The 26,313-nt window shown below is 48.6% G+C and overlaps 1 long non-coding RNA gene across 1 annotated transcript in view; it reads left to right on the plus strand.

The window, feature by feature from the left end:
• Positions 1–24,851, plus strand: part of LOC125110369 (uncharacterized) — a 92,318-nt gene extending 67,467 nt beyond the window's left edge. Inside the window, exons 4-6 of the long non-coding RNA XR_007130584.1 lie at positions 22,228–22,370; positions 23,495–23,540; positions 23,621–24,851. This is a non-coding gene — a long non-coding RNA (uncharacterized LOC125110369). The remainder of the gene's footprint in view (positions 1–22,227; positions 22,371–23,494; positions 23,541–23,620) is intronic.
• The last annotated feature ends 1,462 nt before the right edge of the window (positions 24,852–26,313 follow it).

A 26,313-nucleotide genomic window follows, 5' to 3' on the forward strand; every position in this document is an offset into this window, starting at 1 on the left:
CACTGCTTTTTGCTCACCAGGTCCCCGGTGACCCCGCGGCGACGTCTGGCTCCATAGGATTTGGGTGGAGGCACAGTTGCATTGCGGGAGGGGTCTGGGACTGTCCCTGCGGGGGCCGTCAGCGCTGCTTCTTGCCAGGAGCCTCTATTTCCTCCAGGCCTGGCTCCTTACCAGCCAAGCTGGCAGCAACTACAGGAACAAATAGCCTGTGGCTACAAGAGCCCTGAGCAGGCTGGGAGGGGTGGGAAGGGCGTCTGTGCTCGGAGGAAGCAGAGACTGGGCCGCGCAGGCAGGGTGCTGACAGAGTGATTAGGGGCTCTGCAGGCCCGGTGGCAGGTCCCTTCCTCTCTCTCTGCAGAGGCAGCTGTTTTGCAATGGCCACAAGCAGCTGGTCCCTCCGCGTCTGTGGAGTCAGAAAGCAGAGCAGCCTTTGCCAGCAGAAAGGTCTTTTGTGAATGGACTCAATGAAATCAGTTACTTTTTATCATATAGCTCATCTCTGGTGCTTTCCAGCTTCCCCAGTGACTTTTTTTTTAGGGCCACACCCCTGGCACATGGAGGTTCCCAAGCTAGGGGTCGAATCAGAGCTGTAGCTGCCGGCCTACGCCACAGCCATAGTAACGTGGGATCCCAGCCGTGTCTGCAACCTACACCACAGCTCATGGCAACACCGGATCCTTAACCCACCAAGCGAGCAAGGCCAGGGATCAAACCTGCCTCCTCATGGATGCTAGTTGGGTTTGTTACTGCTGAGCCACAACGAAAACGCCTGGTGACTGTTTTTTGCCTTCGCTTCTGGTACGGCCCTGTACTGAGTCCCAGAGCTCTGCAGGCCCCCCAGTTATCTCAGCACACAATATCCACTTGCAGGAAGTAACTGCTCTTAAACTGCTGGAAGCCCCTCCTCTTGTCTAGGGCCAGCCAGGAACGGTGGAGGGGGCAGTTCCCTGCGCTGGCCACACAGGAGTGCAAAAGTCGTGATTTGAGATCAGGCCACCATCCCCCGCCCCCAATCAGAGCCTACTTGGCCCTTCGTGAAGGGTTTCGTTCCTGGCACAAGCTGTATCTAATATCGTCTAGAGCGGCTGCCCTGGGCATCGGGGGCGAGGGTGGTGTTTTCTGTCTTCATTCTCCGTAAGAAGTGTGTCTGTGACAAAAAGGGTGAGGGTTCGGGGACGTTTGTCACCTCTGAGAGAAGGGGCGTCACTGCTGTTGGAATAGCTTTAGCTTCTGGGTGTTTGGTTTCTATCCAGGGAGACAGGCCATAAGCAAATGGCTCAGGAAGAATGAGGGCGGGGGTGGAAAGGAGGCACGGTGGCCTCTTCTAGGACAGCCCTCCTGTGCCAATCGAGATGGAGGTGGGGAGGGAACAGAAGGGAGACCCAGCCTGGTACCAGTGATAAACAGAGAAGAAGCTGCTGAAACCCGGGGCTCATGGCCTATCCCGGCGCCAAGACAGTCAAAGGCCAGTTGCTCAGGAAGTGATTGGATCAAAGCTGATTTCTGACTAAGTCTGAGAGCCAGTACACACAAAGTTGTCCCCCCCCCCCAATAAAATGCTTATTTTTCTTCAGTGTCAAAGGGGTAGAGGCCAAAATTAAAGATGCAGCTGTTGGCAGGGAAGCAAACAAAATTTGAAAGACAGCTTCAACAGTGCTAAGTGGGTGTTTTCCTTCCGTTCCAGTTTTCTCCCAAGAAGAGTTTAGACTCACATTCTAGAGAAACACTCCTTGCCTGTCTTTCTAAAATCAAGAACTTGCTGAGAAGTCCAAACATTTTTTTCAGCTTAACTAAAAGCTGGTTTAAAAACAAACCAAAAAAAAAAGCATCCCATGTCTACACCTCTAGAAGAATAATTTGTGGAGCATCCTTTTCATTTCTTTCGTGTTGCTTTTGTTGTTTTTGTTTTGTTTTGTTTTTTTTTTACACTGCAAAATAGCTAGCTGAGAAATCCTGGACCATTCTTGCAGCAGTCACAGCATAAGAGTGTTCAATAACCCCAGCATGTGACGGCTAGACGTGAACTACCCACACGTGTCCCTCCTCAGCTCCCATGTCAAAATATACCAAAAAAAGAAAGATTAAAAATGGAGCGGAGGGACCGAGCAGTTATAATTATTTTGTCTTTTGTGATCACATATACGTAACATGAAAATCGTGTTGAGGACTCGCATTGTGACGCAGAACGGGACTGCTGTCCACGAGGACGCGGGTTTGATCCCTGGCCTCCTCCAGCGGGTTAAGGATCCGGCGTTGCCCCCGCTGCTGCGTAGGTCACACATGTTGCTGGGATCTGGCGACGCCGTGGCCCTGGCGGAGGCGGCGGCCGCAGCTCCCGTTCAGCCTCTGGCCCAGGAACTTCCATGTGCGGCAGGCGCGGCCCTAAAGGGACAAAAAACTCCGAAACCCTCTAGGCTAACACCCTGAAACCCTTCAACCCTGGCGAGCACCTCCCTCGGGAACAGTATTTTTTAAAAAAGAAAAGAAAGTCGAATCGGTGAGGTCCGTGATGTCTCTGCCCAGCCCGCCCTTCGCTTCGCATTCCAGTCGCTGCCTCGGGCCAGAGCGGCGGGAGCTCCTCAGCTCCTGAAGAACAAATGACTGACTAATATATGTTCACAGATTTACTTATGTATTTATTTTTTGTCTTTTGTCTTTTCAGGGACGCACCCGCGGCGTACGGAGGTTCCCGGCCTACAGCACAGCCACGGCAACACTGGATCCTTAACCCACTGAGCGAGGCCAGGGACCGAACCCACAACCTCGTGGTCGCCAGTCGGGTTCGTTAACCACTGAGCCACAACGGGAACTCCCACAGATTTTTTTTTTTTTTAAGAAAGTGTTTATGTTCCGCAGACCGCTCTGCTGTGGGTGCTTCCTAGGGGAGGAGCTGAGGTGCACACGGCACGTCACTGTCAAGACCTGGTTGGAAAGGAGGAAGTCCCTGCTGGGAGCCCGAGGAACACAGCGAAACTCCCGGGAATGAGGGTCCCCACGCAGCGCGTTGTGACGTGGGCGTGGGCTGGCTTCTCCTGTGTCATCGGTCTCTCAAGCAACCAGGAAGGCGGTCTCTTCTGCAGGCGCTGCCGTGGATGCCCCCAGTGCCCGGGGACACAAATCCGAAATGAGGGTCCTTCTGAGGGATGGTTTCAAAGATGCTCTAACACCGCTTCAGTCTCTCCCCCGAGAAGTGAGAGCTGCCACGCCAGCGGCAATGCTCTGTGACGCGCAGTCGCCCCGCGCCCGTGTCCAGGGCGCCTGGGCTTTCATCGCTGGCGTTGCCGTAGCTCTTAATTACGGTCATCATTTTCACAAACGGGCTTTGTTTTCTCCTCTGGCTCCTCGGCTCTTGGCAGGCTGCGCCGGGCAAACACCTGTCGTCTGGCTGTACAGAGAAACACCTGTCCAGGGAGCCGCTAAGTCCTAGCGCAGAGATTGTCATCTGGGCTGTTGGGAAGCTTTGCTGTTGTCAGAAGAAAGGAAAGAGCACCTGCGTAGGGCCCAGGAGGGCTGCCGCGTGGCTGCTGGGCTTCTGACGGAAGATGTCCAGGAATCCATTTCCCTTTCTCTACCTCGGCCCCGGAAATGCAGCCTGGGGCGGCGGCAGCTGTTAAGGAGCGAATGAACATGTGGTCGGATTCGAGGAACATTCCTCTCTAAGGGAGCCGGTGGTTTCGCAGGCAGGAGGCTTTGCGGCCTCACCCTCTGCATGGCCTTTGTGGATGACTCTTCGGTTGATTTAAGAGTGCAGGAAGGGAAGCAAGAGGGAAAGAGAGACGCCGCAAAGCACTGGGAAAGCAACTACGGTGAGACAGGAGGCTTTTTTCCGTGTGACCATCTCCTTCAGAAAAGCACCATTTTCGGGGTTATTTTCAAAGAAGAAGCAGGTTAAGTTTCCGGCATTGTCAACTGCAGCGGCAAGGGTTGTTGCTGTGGCACGGGTTCAATCCCCAGCCTAGGAACTTCCACATGCCACAGGTGCAATCAAAAAAGAAAAAAGAAGAAAAAGCAAATCACCATTTGGAGTGCATTCATGGTGTTCTATGCCGGGAGAGGTCTATCCGGCTTAACAGACTTTACTGGAAAAAGTCAGTGTCAATTCCTGAACTTAGCAGTTATTCCTGTGACTGCTCACATGCATAGATTCGTGGAGACAGAAGAGAATGAGACGACACGAAGGTTTGGGAAGGAGAGAGAGATCAAGAGCCTATGTTTTTCAAAGAGAGGTGTTAGGGCCAATATTTATTTTCGGATTTCCTAACTTTTCGTTGCCCATATTCAAGATATACAGAAATCCCTGCCGGCTCAGAGAAACGTCTCGATCCTGCGTCCACCCGGGAAAGCTCACCCACAGAGCTGGGTAGCAGGAGGGCGCCCGGGAACCTCGTCCCTTGCACCCCTTCCCAGCTGGAACTGCTCTCCTCTCGGGGGGGAGCTGCCAGCCTGAACCCCCCCTCCAGATGGATCTGGCTTCTCTCTTTCTGTCCCATCATCTCTCCCAAAACCACTCTCCTTTCCCAATGTTACAGCCTTCCCAGGCTCGGGAGCTCTCCTGGCCTGAGTTGCAGAGAGAAAACGGGTGGACGAGTAAAATTATAGGCAGGAAGGAAAGCAAAGAGGAGAAATTATTAGGAGACCTTTTAATCTTGGATTCCCTCTTGATGTTTTTTCCTTCCTGCATCCACTAGATACAACCCGTCGGGAACTCCTGTTGGCTTTATCCTGACCTATGCAGAACCCACGCACTGCTTACCGTCTCCACTGCAGCCACCCAAATATAAGCCATCATCACCTCCCCAAGGCCCTGATTTAGGCCTTTCTTCCTTTCAGTTCGTTTTCAGTGCAGCGTACTCATCTTTTGAGGAAAAACGTCAGTGTATGCCACTCCTCTCCTTAAAACCACCAACTGGAGTTCCCTTAGTGGCTCAGTGGGTTGAGGACCCGACCCAGTGTCCATGAGGATGCTGGTTTGATCCCTGGCCTCGCTCAGTGGGGTAAGGATCCAGCATTGCTGCAAGTTACAGTGTGGGTTACAGAAGTAGGCTTGGGTCTAGTGTTGTCATGGCTGTGGTGTAGGCCACCGCTGCAGCTCTGATTTGACCCCTAGCCCGGAAACTTCCATATGCTGCAGGTGCAGCCATACAAAGAAAAAAACAAAACAAAACAAAAACCCACCAATCACCTCTCATTTCACGCCTAAACGAAAAGCTAAACTCCTCCCAGTGATCTTGCAGCCCCTAACTGAACCGCAGGCCAACTCGGTTCCAAGCCAGACGGGCTCCCTGGCCGTTCCCGAAGCTCAGCAGTCTCAGGTCCCCGCAGGATGCTCGCAAAGTTCACTTCCTCTGTTTGGACAGCTCTGCCCCCATCTACCTGCCCGGCTAACGTGTTCACCGCCGTTAAGGTTCTGCTCATGCGTTTTCTTCACAACCATCTCCTGACCACCCGCTATAAACTACGCCCTCCAGACTCCCTGACCTCTGTGCTGCTTTCCTTTTTAACTTTTTTTCCCACAGCAGCTATTTGTTTAATAAGCACCAGGTAGCTCTTACTATCAGCCAGGTATTCTTGCCAGGTACTGATTCATCTAATGCGCATAGCAACTTTATGGAGCAGGCAGTATGGTCTAGTCTATCTTACAGGTCTTAAGAACACGGGGGCACAGAGAGGGTAAGTAACTTACCCAAGTCACACAGCTTGGAGGTGGTAGAGCCGAGCCCCAGAACTCAGTCTAACCCTCAGAGCAAGGACCCTTACAGCTGTGCTTGAAGGACTTAGCGCCTTCGAACTCACGTACTGCAGGATGCGCTTGTGTGTTGTGTTCCTTGAGGATTGTTTGTTTCACCCGGCTAGCATGTAAACTCCACGGTGGCAGGAATCTTCCTTCTACTTACAAACATTTACCAAACACCAAGAACGATTTTTGGCCTATATTGTGGTTGCCCAACAAATATCTTTGAATGAATACATAAACTGAATGATTGAAAGTCTGCTCCCCAGCTTGAGAGGCATTATTTCAGGCTTATAAAATAGCCACATCTCATTTTATCCTCTAGGGGCTTCAGGGAGGGTGGAGCAAGGGGAAATAGCATTCTAGTTTCCATATTTTAGTTCACCCTATAATTTTTTTTTTTTTGTCTTTCTGCCATTTCTTGGGCCGCTCCCGCGGCATATGGAGGTTCCCAGGCTAGGGGTCGAATCGGAGCTGTAGCCACAGGCCTACGCCAGAGCCACAGGAACGCAGGATCTGAGCTGCCTCTGCGACCTACACCACAGCTCACGGCAACGCCGGATCGTTAACCCACTGAGCAAGGGCAGGGATCGAACCTGCAACCTCATGGTTCCTAGTCGGATTCGTTAACCACTGCGCCATGACAGGAACTCCTCACCCTATAATTTTTCAAAGAGCGTAACTGCCTCCTGGATGCTGCTGTATTTCCCTCTGACTCTCTTTTCACCTTCAGTTTCCCTTACTCCACTCTCTCCTCCTCCCTGAGTTTGGGGTGGAAAATGGGAGGGGAGAGAAAGAGGCGCCTGGTCTTACACGCGCCTGCTAAACACTGCTTCCTTTAACCCTTTCTTGCTCTAAGAATTTTGGAGCAGGGACAACACAAAGAGGGATCGGGAAGCAGAAAGTGGGGGTGGACTATGAGACGCAAATGCAGCTGCTTCTCTGTGGTGCTCACGCTGGAGAACAAAACAAAGCAAACTTCATACCTTTCAACATTCCAGCACAGCAAAGTGGAAGTCTGCAGCGCTTCAGAACTTAGTTCATTTTGTAAAGACAGCAGGGGCAGCGGCGGCAAAGGTCCCTCATGAGAACCGATATATGCCTCCATTCTAATTCCACAGCTCAGCTCCTGATCTAAACACACACACACAGTAACTGTGTAGTGAGTCAAACTTGAGAGCCGCATTTTCATCCTCTGTAAAAAGAGGGCTAACAATTTCTGTTCTGTGTGGAGCAGTTAGACAGGTGTGACTCTGAACATGAAATTATGACATACATTTAATCGATGATGAAAATTATGTAATTATAAAAAGTATAGTTATTTCTGTTAAACTTGTCAAAATAGTGCATTTGTGGAGGTTCCCGTTGTGGCTCAGTGGTTTAGGAACCTGACTGGTGTCCATGAGGACCCGGGTTGATCCCTGGCCTTGCTCAGTGGGTTAAGGACCCAGCCTCGCCATGAGCTGTGGTGTAGGTCACAGATGCGGCTTGGATCCTTTGTTGCTGTGGCTGTGGCGTAGGCCGGCAGCTGTAACTCTGATTGGACCCCTAGCCTGGGAACCTCTTTGTGCCATGGGTGGTGCCCTAAAGGACAAAAAGGAATGCACTTGCTTAACATATTTAAAAAAAAAAAAAACTAGCAATGGATGAGTATAAAGATATTTTAATCTGTTCATCTTGCCTTTGGAGAAGTGCAGAGAGTAAAATAAATGAAATTAATGCTCTGTGTGCCATAATTTGTGGCGGAAGAGCTTGGTCCAGCAGCTTTTAGAAGGCGGGATTCTGATCCCCCACCTTGCAGCTGTATTGCGGCAGCTGGAAGACAATTGCAGGGAACACATGTTGGAGGGCGAATGAGAGGTACTGGCCTTGTTCTGAGGCCACCAGAAGAAAGGAAGATATAACCACAGTGAAGAAGCCCAATCCGCGTTTGCACCTGTCTTCTTCAAACAGTAATCCTTCTTAAAAAACCCAAAAACATAAGCTTGCCCACTTTAAGTTTTCCGCATATATGATTAATCTTCACAGTTTTTTGGAAAGCATTTTAGGGCCCCTTAACCACATGAAGCTTCATCTGTGATACGTTTTGGTTTGTCTGGAGAAGATGAGCAACCAATCAGTATGTTTATTGTAATGAGCCGTCACGTTGAAAATCGGGTAGCATGTCTAAGATTAAAATTTTTTTAATTTTTCTTTGGGGCCGCACCCGGGGTATATGGAAGTCCCCAGGCTGGGGATCAAATCCCAGCTGCAGCTGCCACCTGTACCACAGCTCAGGGCAACGCCAGATCCTTAAGCCATTGAGTGAGGCCAGGGATGGAACCTGCGTCCTCATGGATACGAGTTGAGTTTTTAACCTCCTGAGCCACAAAGGGAACTCGGAAGATTAAAAACTGAAAAGTCAGTGCATTTTAAGAGAAAGAGAGTCCTAAAGGAATTGTCTATTTCAGAGCAAGGATCACTTGGTTTGTCGCCAAGGTAAAGCATTTTGAAAGCCTTGAAATTGTTATGAAAACTGTTTCCTTTGTCTTGATCACTGGGGAGGGAACTCTCGTCCTTTCCACTGCGAGTGCGTCACACCTAAATCTGCGGCCCTTGGAAGCGGGGTTGTCAACGAAGCAACATCCGGGGGACCTCCGGTTACGGCTTCTCAAAGGGACTCTCCAGAAACTACCTTCTAGGTAAATGCTAAAGAACCAGGCAGTATGGTTTTGTTTTTTGCGGGGTTTTTTTTTTTTGCTTTTTAGGGCCACACCTGAGGCATATGGAAATTCCCAGACTAGGGGTCAGATCTGAGCTGCAGCTGTCGGCCCACACCACAGCCACAGCAACGGCAGATCCCCGACCCACTGAGCGAGGCCGGGATTCAGGTTTAAACTTGAATCCTTATGAATACTAGTTGGATTCATTTCCACTGCGCTGCAGTGAGAACTCTGGTACTGAGATCTTCATGTGAATTGACCCAAGATGCAGGCACCCACCAGGAAGACACCAGCACGCGCCTAAACGCCAGCCTTCGAGGCCGCGTGGGTGAATCTCACAGCACTGCTCCCTCCACAAACACACCTGGCCTTGGCACCTCAGACACACACTCAGTCTTCTCACAGGCACAGTGCTCCAAGCTCTGCAACCTGGAGCAGGTTTCTTAACCTCTCTGGGCCTCACTGGCCTTATGGGTGACATGGAGACAATGACAGCCTCTGGCTCTGAGTGCGGCTTCAGTTACTGTCGTGAAAGCTAAGGAGCTAATGCACATTAACAAACCAGTACTATCCTTTCCTGGCACATCAGGGCCTCACTTCTGTTAACCATCAAAATACAGTCCCGGAGTTCCCATCGTGGTTCGGTGGAAACAAATCTGACTAGCATCTATGAGGATGCAGGTTCAATCCCTGGCCTGGCTCAGTGGGTTAAGGGTCTGGCATTGCTGTGGCTGTGGTGCAGGCTGGCAGCTGTGGTTCCGATTCAACCCCAGTCTGAGAACCTCCATATGCCATGGGTGAGGCCTTGGAAGAAGACAAAAAGACCAAAAAAATACAGCCCCTTTTTTTCCTCTCCCGTGTTTTGGGGCACATCAGTTTGGGGGAGAGAGAGATTCACGTTTTGGTGCAAGTCAACAAATGCCCCTCCATGGCTTTTCCTTTTCTATGTCAGGTTTCTTCAGTTCAGGGAAAGGGAAAGAAAATGCTCTGTATCCTGTTGGGTGAAACCACGAGGGGTTTCCTTGGTCATAAATGTCACCGACAATGTCATCAGGACACGGGCAGAGACGTGACAGGCCTCCGACCGAACAGTAGTCCCCAAGTTTTGTGGGTACCTGTCTCCCCATTACTGGAGTGGTGACGTTCAGGCACCTGTGTCACGGGGTCTCCCAGTGCACGGAGCACATCTTTTCTAGATGGCAAAGGCCCTGTTGTGTCGCACCCGAATAAAGCCTTCAAAGGACACTCCATTTGCCAAGTCAGTAAGTCATGAAACACATTTTTCGTCCAGGGATTTTCCTAGCCTATCCTACATTAGGAGCACACTAAAGAGTCCTTCTCGTGTTAGAAACATAAAACACGCAAATACAAGCCAGCGCGACCCTTCCATTCTCCAGGAGAAGATGAGTGTCCAGGCAGCGCACGTGATCCTGCGCACGCTTCTGAGTCATTCGCTGCTTCTCCTCATGAAGCCCAAGGAGCCGCGGGGCCGCAGTCATCAGCGCCCCATTCGCGTTTTGTTTCATCGTGTTTTCTCTATTTTAAAAGATTATATTGAGGGACATCCATTCTTTTCGGTGCCCCGATGTTGGGTACATCGAGACCTTCATCCGGTGGTAACTGGCCCTGGGACATACATAATGCGATATCAACGACAAAGTGCAAGGTGACGGAGTCCTTTCGGGGGAAACTCGAAGACCCGGGGGAGTGTTCGAGGCACAGGGACGTGGGCCTGTCTTCTGAAAGACGCCCTCCGCTTTGCACAGCGCTACCAATCTCGTCTTTTTTTCTTTCCTTTTCTTTTTTTCTTGTCTTGCTTTGCTCTGCTTCTCCTTCTCGTTAGTGGAGCACTTGTGGCATACAGACATTCCTGGGCTAAGGGCAGAATCAGAGCGGCAGCAGCCAGCCTACACCACAGCCGCGGCAGCACCAGATCCGCGCCGTGTCTGTGCCCCACGCTGCAGCTTGCTTTGCGGAAGCACCGGATCCTTTACCCCCCTGAGCGAGGCGAGACGTCAGGTTCTTAACCTGCTGAGCCACGTAGGGAACTCTCTTTTTTCCTTTTTTAAAAAATAGCCTAAAAGCTGCTTTCTCTCAAGCGCCGGCCCTGACTCATCTCCCACCCCACATCTAGACTAGGTCCTCCTGTGCTGTGTTTTCAAAACGTCCCGTTTTTATAAAGCATCCCCGCTTACCACAGTTGGATCTGTGCAGCTCTTCTTCCTCTTAGCTCTGTAGGGGTAATTAGCCCAAGTCCTTCTCCCACGTGGCCGGAGCTGAAAAGGGAGCTGGGAATGTGATTGATTTAGTTCCTCCAAAAATGGCGTTTCTTTCCAACATTTTCTTCAGGCTCGAAGATAAACTAAGCCTGACACTGTCAGATTCTTAACCGTGCCGTGGCCGCTTTCCTCCGACGGTTGGGTAAAAGCTGTGTGAACGTCGGGATGGGTGTGGGCGGCTGAGCATCAGCAGTAGGATTCACAAGGTACACAAATGAAGTTCCGTGTGGAAGCTTTTGGAGATGAACCTGATTCCAGACAACGAATGGCCACCAGCGTCTCTCCGCCTGGGGCTCGACCGCACAGTGAGCTCCGGTTTTAGTCGCTTTCATTGGACGGTCCACTCGAAGCCTGGCCGCCTCGCCAAGGTGCATTTAGGTTCACATACGGGCAAGGAAGGCAAGCGAGATGCTAGCACAGGTTTCTGTCATTCTTTCTTACGACAGAACAAGCCTGTCCCCGAGCGTAAGGCTGATGCACCGCAGGATTTTACAGAGAGTGACTGCATGTGACGAAGCGTGTCTCCTGTCTTCCTCAGGCTACTCTGCGCGCTGGCTTATTCAGTCCTTTGAGTGCCTGAAGAGGTAAGAGGAAACCAAAAACCATAAGCCTACCGTCTTTTATAGTTTTAGATCGGAGGGCTCAAGCCTCCCCCCCCCCCCACCAGGAGCCAATGAATCCACAGGATGCCTAAGATCGCAGTGGGGAAGTATTTATTGCCTGAGCGGAGAAACGCATGAATGAATGGAAGGATGGGTTCCGGTTCCGGCTCCGTCGCTGATTAACTATGTAATTGACCAAGTTACTTACTTTCTCCATGGATCAGGTTTTCCTCAACTGGAACGCTTAAAAATCTCTAAAAGCAATTCGATTAGATACCCACTCAAAGTCCTTAAGGATGAGACAGATGTTACAAGCGCAAGGTCAGCCAGGCATAGCCACTCATCTCTACTCCTTTTCTCAGGCCGTACACACCATGGTGCAGCCTGTTTCAACTAAACTGCGTTAAGTGACAGAAAGAGTGCGTTTTCGTCTCGGCGACGCTGATTCTTGTAGGTGGCATTGTATATTATATAAACTGCACCGATCTTCACCTTCTTCTACGCAAACTTAGGAGGAGAATTAGGATATTTCTGACCCTTTTTTTTTTATCACCAACATTTGATTATTCTAGTTTCTTAAATATGTTTAAGTTACTCTTTTTGTGAAAATTCTAGTTGCCAATGATTTTCCTAAAACTTTCAAATTAATAAGTCCTCTAAACCTTGTAAAGATGATAAGTATCATGGAAAAGTAGTTATTTCTGAAGAACACAGATCTAAAACTGGGAGAAACACAACATGGAGGGACAGTGATGGCCGGGAGATGGGGCCGCTGCGCCTACGGAAGCATTAGGGTAAAAGGAAACACAGTCGCAGCTTCGCGGCCACAAGCAGGGGAAAGGTACGCGAGCTTTCACGAGTGGGTTAGCACCGTTTCATCTCCCAAACTTTTCAAATGTTTGGTTCTCTTCAAGACAGCAATTTTGATTCAAGCAGAACAATTTCACATCTCCCGGGACACAAATAGCTTTCATTTTTGCAAGAATTCCTTTTAGCCTTTGGAAAAGTGCCAAAGACCCAGGATTTTTGCAGGTTTTAACTGCATTTCCCACACTGTGCATCCAATGAGATATGACACATGGACATAATGGGTTCCTAGAGATATGTTTAAAAAGAAAATAAATCCCAGGTTTTTGTTAAAATAGTAAACCTTTCCTAGACATACCAGGCAGGATAAAAATATCTTCTATTATATTCTTCCACTTTCTTTTTGAAGGACGTGATTTTGAGTGTGACGAAATAATGGCACACAAAAGAGAACATGCCCTTATTCAGAGCAATTAGATTGAGAAAAAAATCAGCCGTGGCCTCAGGGCCAGAAACTCAAGAGGGACCAAAGATTCTCTGCAAAGAAGCCAGATCTGTGTATAGGCAGGTATGATCTATTGGAGGATGAAAGAGGTGATCGGTGAGGCATTTTAGTTAGTGGGGTTTTTTTGTTTTTTGTTTTTTGTTTTTGTTTTGGCTGCACCTGTGGCATGAGGAAGGTCCCAGGCCGGCGATCAAACCCAAGCCACAGCAGGGACCTCACCCAGTCCTTAACTGCTAGGCCACCAGGGAATTCCAGGTGAGGCACATGAAGCAAAATTTATGTTCCGTCAACTTTCTTTAGAGCTCAGACTTCCAAAACAACAAACAAACAGTAAAATGGGAGAAGGGGCACAGAACAAGTGTAAATGTGTGGCGCGAGGAGCATCTTTGAAAGGACGGAGAGCAAAACAGACGAAGACAAGGGGAAGACTGTGTTCTTGAGGTGGCGGCAATTAATTTCAAACTTTCTAAGGGATCTCTTCAGTGCATCTCCCAAAGACTCCTAAAACTTCATCATGTCCTAAATATTATTCCTAGATTTAGCTTAGATGTTATCAGAGCCTGAGAGAAGAACGGGGTGTAGAGAGTTTATTTGGAAGTCCATCCTAGGAAGCAGAAAAAAATGAATGAGAGGATGAAACCAGACATGAGGAAAGAGCCCCCCACCTCCATACAAAAAAAGGATGGACTATTGAACTGGTTACCAGCATCAGTAACTGGGACATGCTGGGCACCTTGTGGAACCTGTCTCCAAACGGCCTCAGAGAAGGAGGGGTGGCTGAAGCAATTACCCCCTGATTCCTCCTCCCTCCCACTTCCAGGCTACCTGTGGGCACCCCCTGAGGGCACCCACGCCTTGGAAAAAAGCCCCGCGGTGGAACGCAGAGACACAACAGTTCCCATTTGAGATGGAGCCCTGACGATCCGCGTGGATCCCCGCACCTCAGCGGTGCTGACACAGGCGGGCAAGGGACCGGCGGTAGAGACGCCACAGCAGGTACCGTGTGCGGAGAGCGTCACTGCGCAGCGCGGCTCCGCGTCCCGACTCGCTTTTCCGTGCCCGCGGGGGCCCTCGGCCAAGGCGCGGCAGCCGGAAGCTCTCAAGGGACCAAGTTCTTCCACCGCCGTGTCTAATACTGACGTTCTGATCTTTTCACCCTTCCTCTTAACTGTGGTAAAGCATACAGAGCATAAAGCTGGCCATCTTTTTTTCTGTATTTATATTTATTTTTTGTCTTTTTTAATAAGGATTTTTTTTCCATCATAGCTGGTTTACAGTGTTCTGTCCATTTTCTACTGCACAGCAAGGTGACCCCGTCACACATACATGTGTACATGCTTTTTTTCTCGCATTATCCTACTATGTGAAGTGAGTCAGAAAGAGAAAGACAAATACCAGATGATATCACTTCTCCCTGGAATCTAATATATGGCACAAAGGAACCTTTACACAGCAAAGAAACTCAGGTTGGTTCAGCAGCGTTGAGTATGGTCCATTTTGTTGTGAAACAGACACCCAGAACCTTTTTGTCTTGCAAAACTAAAAATTTACACCCTTTAAACCACAGCTCCCCCTCTCCCTCTGCCTTTCGTCTGTGAGCTGGAGGATAGGCCACATCAGCACCCGAGATCCTATCAGACAGGAATTCTTGCTGCTCCACGGTTAAATGGTCCCAAGTTCTCTGTTGTGTCATCCTCAGGTGTGTTGTTGTTTGTTCACACAAACAAGATGAAGGTCATTTTAATTTTTTTTATTTAGAAGAATATAGCATATCGTTGAATTAGCATTAAAGATAGTCAGAAAACTTTCAAAATGGAGTGGGGAGGGCAAATCTCTTATGAGTCAAACACCTAACCACATTCATAGTCAATAATTTTGATCTGTTTATTTTCTTGTTTTATATCTTTTAAAAAGTAGATTTTTTTTTTCACATGGTCTTAATCACACCGTATGTACAATTTAGTTCCTTTTAAAATCTTAACATGGGGGAAGTTCCCATCGTGGCTCGGTGGTTGACGAATCTGACTAGGAACCATGAGGTTGCGGGTTCGATCCCTGGCCTTGCTCTGTGGGTTAAGGATCTGGCATTGCCGTGAGCTGTGGTGTAGGTTGCAGATGCGGTTCCGATCCCACGTTGCTGTGGCTCTGGCGTAGGTTGGCGGCTTCAGCGCTGATTCGACCCCTGGCCTGGGAACCTCCATCTGCTGGGGAAGTGGTCCAAGAAATGGCAAAAAAAGACCAGAAAAAAAAAAAATCTTAACATGGGGAACACAATCAGTTTGAAATGGATAATGATAAAGTCTTACATTTAGGCTGAAAAAATCGATTGCTGCGGTCCAGGATCGATGACAGCAAATCTGACCTAGTTTGTGTCAGCACATTCACAAATACAGCACACAGCTGAAAGACCCTGGGGCTATGAGTTGGCCGCAGTCTCAATGTCAGTCTCTGCTGAGACCAGGCTTCTCGAAATCAGTTGCAATATTGGGATACTTTAAGAAAGACGTGGATAGCTGTTTCCAAGGCAGAGGAGCATATTTGAAGAATAGAACCAGAGAATTACAGCCTCTACCACATAAAAGATCTGAGAATATTGCTACTTTATTGAAAGATCTTAGCATCTTGACCTTAGCAAATAAGATGGGAAGGACTATACCTTTTCTTGGAGTTATAACCTTTTGACTTGGACGTACTCCCAGTTTCAACCCAAATATAAAAGTGAGTACTTAAAAAAACAACAACAACAGAGGCCTTATGGCCGTAACTGCATGAAAGTGGAACAGCTATTAACAGGATCCCTAAGGATTCCTATATGAGGATCAAGAATCCCTTAGTGTAAATTGGTCACTGGGACTGGGGAAATTAGTGTATAATTTCCACCCCAGAAGAAATCCTAGAAGCACCTTCAATTTCATGTACAGTTATAGATCAGCATAGATTGAGACTTACTTTTTAAAAATATTTTTGTGTTTAGCTATTAGATAATTTAAATTCAAAAAAGAATGCAAACCTATTCAAATAAAAGAGACCTATATGTTTTTTAAAAATACATATATAATCAACTTTGGTCTGCCGTATGTTCTTCCATGCCTTTCTCTATGCTATTTCAATCACATATCCCCAAATATATAATATCTGGGCTGTTTGGGGTTTGTTTTAAGAAACGAGATTTATGGTACACTTGGTTGTGCTTCCCTCACAGAAAGAGTGTACTAAGGGCGACCCTCTTAGACCAGGTCAGCACACACGCATCTCAATCATTCATTCTCTGAAGTATTTGTTCTGCGTGTTCCGCAGACTCACGCATGGTACACACATAGTCTCTCCTGGCTATCGAAGTTATTGCCAGTATTGCTTTCTTCTTCTTTTTGCCTTTTTCTAGGGCCGCTCCCACGGCACATGAAGATTCCCAGGCTAGGGGTCCAATCGGAGCTGTAGCCACCGGCCTCCACCAGAGCCACAGCAACGCGGGATCTGAGCCGCATCTGCGACCTAGACCACAGTTCACGGCAATGCCGGATCCTTGACCCACTGAGCAAGGGCAGGGATTGAACCCGCAACCTCATGGTTCCTAGTTGGATTTGTTAACCACTGCGCCACGACGGGAACTCCCTCCAGTACTTTTTTTTTTTTTTTTAACCACAATTGTAACGATGCAAACCATTCAAATGTACTTTGATTGAATTTCTGTGAGATAGAGTCCCAAAACTTGGATAGCTGGGTCAAAGGTTATGAGCAATTTGTATTGGAATAAATGTTGGCAAATTCCTTATCAAAAAGCTCTCCCTCTCCACAGACTCCTTCAGCAAAAACCCATGAAACTCTCTTCTCTCCACTTGTGCAGAAACACGGACATTGTGGATTTTATGAAGATGTCTTCAATTACTTTCAAAGATTTGCTAATAAGATTGGACTATTTTGCATCTTTCTAGACACAGAACTAGTACGAGTGAAACTGGCTTTTGGCTTTGTGTGATTTTTCTAGCAATTAGGGCTATTTAAAAATGAAACAGAGTCTGCCTTTTTGAGAGACCCGTTTACTGTTTCTGGAAGCTGTGCTTTGGAAATAACCTGTCTAAAATAACCCTTGTATTCGCATCATAGTTTATTGCTTATGGAGCAGCTCCGTATCTTTTGACTTCTAGTAATCTTTGGATCGCCCTTCATCTGTGACTCTACAGATATGCAAGTTATTAAGAAGTCTTGCTTTCTGAAAATGGATACCCATCTCTCATAGATTCTCTCATTTTCCTTCTCTCTCTGTCTTCCATCCCCAGTTTCTCTTTAGCATTTTGGGGAAAAAAAAAAACAGACTAATGGGGCACACTCTTCACTCAGACAGATTGGTATAGTCATCAGCATCCTAATTGTGTATCTTTTACAGGTCATATGCCAACTTAATATTCACTTTAAAATCTAACCATTGAATTCAGACTTAACCTCGAAGCACGACAGGGCTCTTTGGTTTATGTCTATATCACCCTCGCTGATGCCAGTGATGCCGAAACCAGACTTCTGCCCGTGTCCCTCCCTTCATCTCCCCACACCTCAAATTTGACATGAGAATCAAAGGCAATGGCTTTTGAAACAAGCTTAATGGGGTAGCTTTAATTAACAGTTAGACACGGGAGAGGCTGCAGTTCTTAGAAAGCTAGAAAGCGGGGGTAGGCGGGGGTGTTCCTAGAACCCTGGAAACACCGCAGCCCTCAGAAGCTGGTGGTTAAGTATCCTGGCAACGATGACAGTGAGTACACCATCTCAAGGGCAGAGGGCAGCGTTTCCCCAGATGTCACTGTTTAGTTGTCGCTGTCCGGCAGCAGCCCCCCATTAGGAAAAAAAAAAAAAAAGAAAGAAAGAAAGAAAAAAAAAATCCTTCCTCTCCCGAAGGAGCAGAGCCAGCCCTGACGGCGGTGGGGGAGATGTTGGCAAGGTACAGGAACAGGTGGCAGCAGCAGGTGTGATAGGTGAGAGATGACAAGGGCACAGAGGGTGCTGTTGGCAAGCTGTCGGGAACCAGAGTTCAGGCGCTACCGGGAGCAGAGAAGGAGCCGAGACGGGGTGGGGGGAGAGGAGCAGGGCAGGACAGACTGTAGTGGCAGGAAGACAGGTCCCCCCTGCACCAACAGGAAACGTGGTGCGAATGGAAATGGCCCGCCTGCAGCCCCCAAACTGGCTTGGGATGATCACACCAGGATGACCAGGAAGCCTGCGGTGCCCCGGCAGGCGTGCAAGTCTCCCAGAGCTCACGTGCTAGAGGCAGGCCACACACCGCAGCCACGCCGAGAGAGGAAGACAAAGAGAAGTGAGCCTTAGTGGTCTGTCTGTTTTCTTTCTTTCTCATTGATGCTTTGCTTGTTTTGTGGCCACTCAGGGAACCATGATCTGAAAGGAACACACCCGGGCCTCCCCACATACTCTAAGAACCCAGAGTTCTTAGGTGGAGACTCAGATAAAACACCTTGTTACAGCCCCAAATCTATTGGCTCTGTAGCTGTGCTGAGACCACGGATCAGGATAGCTAATTACAGACGATGGTGGAACAGTTCTCTCGTGCCGTTCAATTGCGTAAATATTTACCGACGCCAGATTCCTGCATTAAAAGTCCTATAAAGCAAGGGGTTGCCGAGGACCGCCACCGTGCTGGGTTTGGAGGCTGCTCTGACACCGTGTGACTGTATGGTGTGATGACATTTTAATTCGCTGTGATGGGATTGCATCAATATTTTCTTATGTTTGTTTTGACAAATTGTCGCACATAAGAAGATATTCCTCCAGGATTCCAAAGTGTCAGTCCTGCTGGGGGGAGAGTGGAGTTGCAAAGCAGAGTTTAATTTCGGTATCTTACACTATATTTTGTTTTCTGATACACTTGATGATACTTTTTGAAGGGGTGGTTTTTTAACTGCATCTTGTAGCTATGACAAGATTGGCTTATTCATTCAAAAATGTTTTGTTAGTGCTTACTTTGTACTAGGTGGTGGTTCTAGGTGCTAGAGATGAAATGAAACAAAGAACAACATAAAACTAAACAAAGAAGGCCCAGACATTTATTGAACTTCCATTGCAGTGAAGGGAGGCAAATGATAACATAAACCACAAACAAACAAGTCGCAGTCAGGAGGACGGAGCTGTTTGGCCGGAGGGCGGCCAGTTGCGATTTTATAGAGAGAGTGGTTCCGAGCAGCATCTGGGACAAACTGCCATTGCAAAGAGACAGGAGCTGTGATGAAAGCAAGCTGTGCAGATGCGGGGAAAACTCTGCAAAAGGCACTCTTGCTGCAATTCAGGAAAAACAAGGAGGCCAAGGTGACTGAAACAGTGAGCGGGAATGAGACTGTGGGACCCCAGGTCCGAGAAGTGGGGATGCTTATCAGGTGTGACCTCATAGGTGACACTCAGGCTTGTGAAGTTTTTTCTGAGAAGTGAAGGAAACTGTCGAAGGCTTTTGAGCAGACCTAGACGATCTCACTTCATTTTCCAAAGGCTCCCTCTGGCTGTCGGGGGGCAATAGACGGTAAGGGACAATAGATCGGAGGGGACACAAAGGTCAAAACTGGAAGTTCTATTAGGAGGCCGTGGATAATCCAGTGCTGAGATGATATGGTTGGACGAAGGTATTTGTACTGAGAGAAACTCGAGTGGTTGGATGCTGGATGCATTTTAAAGACAGAGCCGTGGAGAGATTCCCATTGTGGCTCAGTGGGTTAAGGACCCAGCACAGTCTCCACGAGGATGTGGGCTTGATGCCTGGCTTCACTTCAGTAGGTTAAGGATCCAGCATTGCTGCAAGCTGTGGCATAGGTCGCAGTTGCAGCTCAGATCTGGTGTTGCTGTGACGGTGCCTAGGCCTCAGCAGCAGCTCCCATTTGACCCCTACCCTGGGAACCTCCACAGGTTGCAAGCACTGCCACAAAGGGGCGGGGGGAGATAGAGCCTCTATTAACCCCAAACTTCCCACCAATTTTTTTTTTTAAAAAAGAGCAATAAGAGCTACCGATGGATCGAATGTATGGAGAACAAGAGAAAGAGAAGTAGCCGGGAAGAATACAAAAATGTTTGAACCAGGCCACTTAGCAGAATGGATATGCCACTGACCGCAAGCGGGAAGATCCTGGAAGAGTCTAAACCGGGGTGTTCCGTTTGGCTCCCAGGTCCCATGTGCAGACATGGACGGGGTACTGACTCCGAAAGTCTGGAGTTAGGGCCAAGTTGGCCCTGGAGATGTAAACCCCACAGCCACGGGCGTAGGTGTAAAACGCAAATCCGTGGGCCAGAGGGAGTCACCCAGGACACTTGTGTAGATACAAACGAGGTTGAAAGATTTTAAAGCTCAGCTCTGAAGAAGATGAAATCAAAACAGAGCGAAAACCCCCAGCCCGTGGGGCAAGAGAGAAACCGAGAGGTGGCCGCAAACCAAGCGAAGCAACGGCTTCGAGGAGGAGGAGGTGAGCATTCAGGTTCATTGAGGATGGTCAGGTCAGATAAGAACCAGAAATGACATGATCCTCCTCAGTGACCTTGACAGACCCTGATTCTTCGATGGGTGACCCAGAAAGCTGGGGTGCAGCGGGTTCAAGAGAGAACAAGAAAAGAGGCTTTGGAAAACTCATTCCTTCATGAATTTGGTTTCCTGGAGATCAGAAAAAATGGAAAGGCAGCTGGAAGGGAATGTAAGAATGAGGAAAAAAATGGTTTTTTTTGGTTTGGGTTTTGGGGTTTTTTTAAGATAAAGGGTAGGAACCACACGTTTGTCTGAAGATGGGAAGGCCTGGGTGAGAGGAAAACCTTGATGACAGGAGAGTGGGGGAGACGCTGGGATGGGGCTGAGTGCTCTAGGGTGGAACGAGATTTCTCCGCCTCGACCCTGCTGGCACACTGGGCTGGAAGGTTCTTTATCCTGGGGCCTCTCTTGTATATCATAGGACTGCTTTGCAGGAACCACGACTCTACTACCAATTAGGTGCCCGAGCAACCGCTTCCTGGGATGAAGCAGCAGGGCTGGTTCGAAAATGGTTACTGTCCCAATAGACAGGGGGTTCTGGAGCTTAGAGAAGTTCCTTTGCTTTGGGGGGACTGTCCTGTGCCTTGTAGGCTGTTTCTCGGCACCACCGGCTTCTACCTAGCAGCACCTCACTCCATGTGACAACCAGAAAGATCCCCAGACACTGCCCAACACCTCCTGGGGAAAAACCACCTGTAGTTGAGAACCTCTCTGACAGAAGAGGGACTAAATCGCTTTTCGTTCCATTTAATATGTCAAGCCAGGCACAGAATCTTCCTCAGGATGAAGAAAACACCCCTTTCACCTAGAGTAGCTAAGCCGTAGAAAAAAGGATATAATCTGACTAGAGAGGGAAACGTACCACCAGGCCAAAGACTCCCTCACTGTCTTTAAAGTGGTGAAAATATGCTTCTACTTTTGGTCCAATTACCACCCTCTAGAAATGAATTATTTATTTCATTGCTCCCCCATTTAATAGCACTTCAGCGACTGGAAGAAGGCGATCATGAGCTGTCGAGCTCTTCCTCTTCCTCTTTGGGAGTTCACCGCTCCCAGTGCCATCAACCAGTCTTACAGGCTGGTAAATTTTTCCTGTGGATCGTTTCCAGGGGGCCCAGGAGGATAAAGCGTGAGGCATCCCTGTCTCTGCGTGCGTGTAACATTCTCAGCGACTCTTTGCACACTCAACAGACTTTTCTCTTAAGACATGGGCAATAGCCACACTTCTGTTGCTTTCACGAATGTGTCATTATCTCATGCCCTATTGGGCTCTTTAAAAAGTGCGGGCACCCACTTCTCATGTGGGTTTTGCTGGTGGAAAGCCAGGACCCACTTAAAGACCCATCATCCACAAGAAGGATGGGAGGGCCCCGGAACAGCCCAGCAGTGGGGACACCACCCAAGACCGATGGTCAGCGCGACCCTCAGTGACTGAGGCCACGCGTGTCTCCTTTTCCACAGCAGCGGCTACACGATGGCGCCACGTAGACGGTGCAGAAGGAGTAAAAGGGGCAGAATCCAGGGACCGAAGGAAGAGAGAAGGGGAGGAGAGGCTGAAGGGGGTTAACAGCCGCAGAGAGGAAGGCACGGCGGGGGCCGGGCGGGCAGAGGAGCAGCCAGAGCAGGAAAGGGGCCGCAGGCAGCGGGCACCTCTGCCCCTCCCGCCTCCCTTCGGGGGGGACCCGACGGCTGGGAGGCAGGCGGCTGTTGGCTGTTCCGACGGGAAGGAAGGAGGGGGGCCCTGAGGGAGGAGAGACCGAGCCCCTGAAGAGGGAAGGGAAGGGAAACCGCACGGGAGGAAGAGGGAGCTCCAGAGGTGCTCCCAGAATTGGCCTCTCTGGGCTGAGGGATCGGAGCGTGACCGGGGAAAAGAGCTGAATTTCCAATAGAAACTGGGCATCCGAGTAATATGAAAAGAAGGCAACAAGCCCTGAGACCTTTGTTAAAGCTCACCTAAGGCTAGACAGCTAGAGCCTCTATCAAATGATTCCTGACCATAGAGATACGCTTAAGTAGTACATGTTTTGTATCATTTAATTGTAGGTCTACAGCATGGCGATTATATGTCTACTGCATAATACACATATCTGTCGTTTCCAGGAGAGTCACTGGGTGATGCAGTCACAATAGCGGTGTCTTTAGGAGCCTGCTGACTGTGCTCCTGTGCGACCCGGGAATGTTGGTTCCTTTGACCAGCCGTGAAAGTCGAGCGGTTTTCCAAATTCTCCGAACGCGTTTCCACGGTAAGAAAGAATATGTTACGGCAATTACGGTTTCGAGAATGAGTGAATTTAAATTCGGAAGGAGAAAATGGATGAAATATTGTCAAGGAAACTGGGGGCTTGGAGCTGGTTTTATACGGTGTTTGTAGCCATATTTCGTGACAATCAAATCCGGAGTTCTGCTCTGTCACCAGAGCCGCAACCCGAAACCAGGCCCGATTGCTTAGGCTCTGCTTTCTACCCCACACTGCACCTGACCTAGAACATAAGCACAGGGCCCGTTTGACGTGTGTGAGACAAAGCATTTATTTTAAAGCTACGCTATTGCGCTTTTAGACTGGGACTGACCGCAGTAGGCCACCAGCCCGGCTGACTTGACCTCGGAACGGCTGTCTACTCGTTGCCACGCAGACCTGATATTCTCTGCTTTTAGCAGGGGGAGATGAGGGCTAATGTGTCATTTCCAAAGGCGTTCTCGTAAAAGTTTAAACCTCACCGTGAGAGGACTAAGCACGTTAAAATATGCTATTCAAACCTTTATGTACGGGCTGGGGAAGCGGATAAAGGCGGTCAAAAGGTACAAACTTTGAGTTCCAAGATAAGGAGGTACCAGAGATGTAACGTGCACCCCACAGTGACGACAGTTAAAACTGCTGGGCGGGGTGACCGAGAGCTGTCCGGGAGTTCCTCTTGCGGCTCCGAGGGTCACGAACCTGACAGTATCCCCGAGGACTCGGATTTGATCCCTGGCCTCGCTCGTGGGTTAAGGATCTGGCATTGCCTGAGCTGTGGTGGAGGCCAGCGGCTGCAGCGCTGATTCCACCCTAGGCTGGGAACTTCCAGATGCAGGTGCGGCCCAAAAAATCCCCCCCCCCAAAAAAAGAGGAAGAAGGACATTTTCAGCGTTCTCATCCCAGGGAAAAACACGGTTCCTCTTCTTCCATCCGGATACCAGGCCGGGCTGTGGGACTCATTGCACAGTACACGCAACGCAAGTCACTCCGCTGTATGATAAACCCACACAGTGCCGTGGGTCAGTTACTCCTTAACCAAATTGGGAGAAAAGAAAAAACAATGACAAGGGGATAAGACAACAGTTATTTAATAATTTTAAGACTAAAAATGCTTTTGTGGATCTTGTCCAGGGTTGCCTTGAAGATCAAGTGAGAAAGTATAAAATGACACGCTTTGGTAAGTATAAAATACAAAAGAAAATTGACTCCATTATTATTATAGTGTGTTATATTATTATATTTCTTCCAAAATCAAAGTCATTGCAAATGTACATTACGGATGGCGCAACTAAATGAAAACATCACGTGATAAAATACCTAAGAAGGAAGATCATTAGCTCCTACCCATTTAGAGAAAAATGAAGTTTGGACAACACAAATGTTTAGAAGAGAAAAGCAAGGAACTGGTCCACGTATTTACGACCGTTGCTCTTGCATGGAGACAGTCGCCCTCCGACATGGAAACTAATGTTCGACACACTCCTGGGGAAGTTTTTTGGAAGAAATGCCTTGTATTTGCAGCAGTACTTCAAAAAGAATAAGAAAAATAGACGCTAGTTTTGTTAAAATGTGCAGTGTTCATAGTAAATGATTTTGTTAAGACGGGAAGTTTCGTAAAGAGACACGGTGCCTTAGGTCCTTTGCGTTACTGGTGCAAAGAGACGTTCAATAAAACGATATACAATAAAATCAAAGCTCAGTAAACAGTGGAAACTCTGTAGAAGATGCGTGTGAGGAATGAAGGGAGCGTTTCTGGGTCAAGAGCGAGGGAGGAAGGGAGCGGTGACCCGAAGCCCACCAGCTGGGTCTCCCGACTGATGCAGGAACGCGCGAAGTGGGGTCCGGTTCCTGGTCACAGGCCCCGGCTCCGAAAGACGCCCCTTGGTGTGAGGCTCTGCTCCCGCCACCTTAAAATTCTTGCGGATGTGACTTCGAAGCTGTGTTCTGGAAGCGAGGTCTCATGGGCCGAGCAGTTACCCGGGAGGCTGGGCCACCTGCGTCCCCCCGCTGCCCCACTCCCGTGCTGTGCCCGTGGGACTATTCCGGTGGGAATTCCGGGCCGTGCGGGAGCTCAGCCGGGCTGCCGGCCAGCACCAGGGGGGCTGGACGCATTGAAGACCGAGCAAGGCCCGGGTGCAGGGCCGCTGCCGGCAGGCCTGGGAGGCCACACGTTTGGTCCGAACCAGAACTTGCTGTGAGAGCAGGAAAAAGCCTGGAGATGCGCTGCTGCCCAGGACCAGCCGGCCACGCGGGCCGGCCAGAACGACGGGGAAGGGAAGGGGCACAGAGGCCGAAGCACCGGTTCTTTCCCTTCAGGGCTTCCCTGCGTAGCAGGAGGCCGAAAGTGGAGCCTTCAGGTAGAATGCGTGTCTATTCAGGAAAGGAAACAGAAAGAGTTGAGTTAGTTTGGTGCGGATTGCCGCTCTTCTGGTAAGAACAAAATACAGGAGTTCCCATCGTGGCTCAGTGGAAACAAATCTGACTAGCATCCGTGAGGGGCGCAGGTTTGATCCCTGGCCTCGCTTAGCGGGTTAAAGGATCCAGTGTTGCTGTGAGCTGTGGTGTAGGTTGCAGATGCAACTCGGATCTGGCGTTGCTGTGGTGGTGGTGTAAGCCCAGCAGCTATAGCTTCAATTCCACCCCAGCCGCCTGGGAACGTCCATAGGCCACAAGGAGGGCCCTAAAAAGCAACATAAATAAATAATAATAAAATTAAAAAGTGCAAAGTCATGTGTATGAGGTATAAAATAGAAGTGTGTAATTTCAGTGATCGACTCTGCAAACCAGTTCAATATTCTTATATTTACATTTAAAACTGGCATTACAGAATATGAAGATAAGCAGTAAAATGTATGCAGTAACTTAAATTTATAAATTTTCCCCTAGTTCCTTGGGGGCTTAGAAGTTAAGGATTTGGTATTGTTGCTACTGTGGCTTGATTCCATTCCTGGCTTGGGAAGTTCTGCTGCATGCTCCAAACACAAGCCAAGAAAATAAGTAATGAAATAATTAATTAATTAAACTTTTCTTTGCTTAGAACAATATTAAACAGCTAATGAAAAAACCAAACCCTGCCTGCCCAAGTTGAGGGACAGATTCAGAAGAAAAGGGGAAAGGCTTGTATTTCAGTACCTTTAAAGGCCTCTTCTGGCTTTTTTTTTTTTTTTTTTTTTCTTTTTAGGGCCGCACCCTCTGCATATGGAGGTTCCAGGCTAGGGGTCCAATGGGGGCTACAGCTGCCGGCCTACAGCACAGCCACAGCAACCGGGATCCAAGCCATGTCTTCGACCTACAACCACAGCTCACGGCAACGCCAGATCCTTAACCCACTGAGCAGGGCCCAGGATCGAACCTGCAACCTCATGGATAGTAGTTGGCTTCTTTTCCACTGCGCCACAACAGGAACTTCTCAAGTCTACCTCTCGACATAACTTGCCTTATGGTTTCTCTATCATAAAATTAAAATTTTTTTCTTATTACAAATTACAGCACACCTGGGGCAAATGGAATTTCCTGGGCCAGGGGTTAAATCAGGAGCTTCACTTGTGGCCTATGCCACAGCCACAGCAATGCTGGATCCAACCTATGCCACAGCTTATTTAGCAACGGCAAGATCCTTAACCCAGTGAGCGAGGCCAGGGATCGAACCCACATCCTCAGCAGACTATGTCAAGTTCTTAACCCACAACAGGAACTCCTAAAATATTTGTATGCTGTCAATTATTAAGTCTTTCTCTTGTGACTTTAATTTTGGTATTTCGCTTAAGAAGCACTCCTACTCTTACTCTCAAAACAAATATATGTTTTATGTATTTATCTTACATTCTATATTTTCATCTAATTCTCATAGGAAGTTTTATTATTATTTAAGTCTTCAGATTTTCTGAGGAGTATTTGGTGGGGGGGGGGTACAAATCTCACTGCATTCCACTTTCCAAGTGGATAGTAAA

The sequence above is a fragment of the Phacochoerus africanus genome, chromosome 10 (genome assembly GCF_016906955.1).
Source record: "Phacochoerus africanus isolate WHEZ1 chromosome 10, ROS_Pafr_v1, whole genome shotgun sequence".
Lineage (NCBI taxonomy): Eukaryota > Metazoa > Chordata > Mammalia > Artiodactyla > Suidae > Phacochoerus > Phacochoerus africanus.